This window comes from Octopus bimaculoides, chromosome 27 (genome assembly GCF_001194135.2).
Source record: "Octopus bimaculoides isolate UCB-OBI-ISO-001 chromosome 27, ASM119413v2, whole genome shotgun sequence".
NCBI lineage: Eukaryota > Metazoa > Mollusca > Cephalopoda > Octopoda > Octopodidae > Octopus > Octopus bimaculoides.
Genome location: NC_069007.1, coordinates 4,075,610 through 4,076,202, shown reverse-complemented (window position 1 = coordinate 4,076,202; position 593 = coordinate 4,075,610). Strand labels below are relative to the sequence as shown.

The 593-nt window shown below is 41.8% G+C and overlaps 1 long non-coding RNA gene across 1 annotated transcript in view; it reads left to right on the top strand.

The window, feature by feature from the left end:
- Positions 1–593, top strand: part of LOC106879171 (uncharacterized) — a 7,941-nt gene that overhangs the window by 368 nt on the left and 6,980 nt on the right. The gene's annotated exons all lie outside the window — the stretch shown is intronic.

Here is a 593-nt window from a genome sequence, read left to right as displayed (position 1 = left end):
TGACTGAGGATTGGTGGACCAGGAGGCAACACCAGGCTCCAATCTGATCTGGCAGAGTTTCTACAGCTGGATGCCCTTCCTAACGCCAACCACTCAGAGAGTGTAATGGGTGTTTTACGTGATACCGGCACAAGGGCCAGTCAGGTGGAACTGGTGATGGCCACGCTCGAAATGGTGTGTTTTACGTGCCACCTGCACAGGAGCCAGTCCTACGGCCCTAGCAACGATCTCGCTCGAATGTCTTTTAAGAATAATTAGTACTTATAATACCATCTACATATTTTTCAATGACATTTTTTTCTTATTAGACGCATAATTATAATCCCCATTTTTTATCCCCATAATCCTTAATTAATCCTTAATATTAATATTAAATTTTTTATAACGTAGGCGTAGGAGTGGCTGTGTGGTAAGTAGCTTGCATACCAACCACATGGTTCCGGGTTCAGTCCCACTGTGTGACACCTAGGGCAAGTGTCTTCTACTATAGCCTCGGGCTGACCAAAGCCTTGTGAGTGGATTTGGTAGATGGAAACTGAAAGAAGCCCATCGTATATATGTATATATATATATATATATATATATATATATAT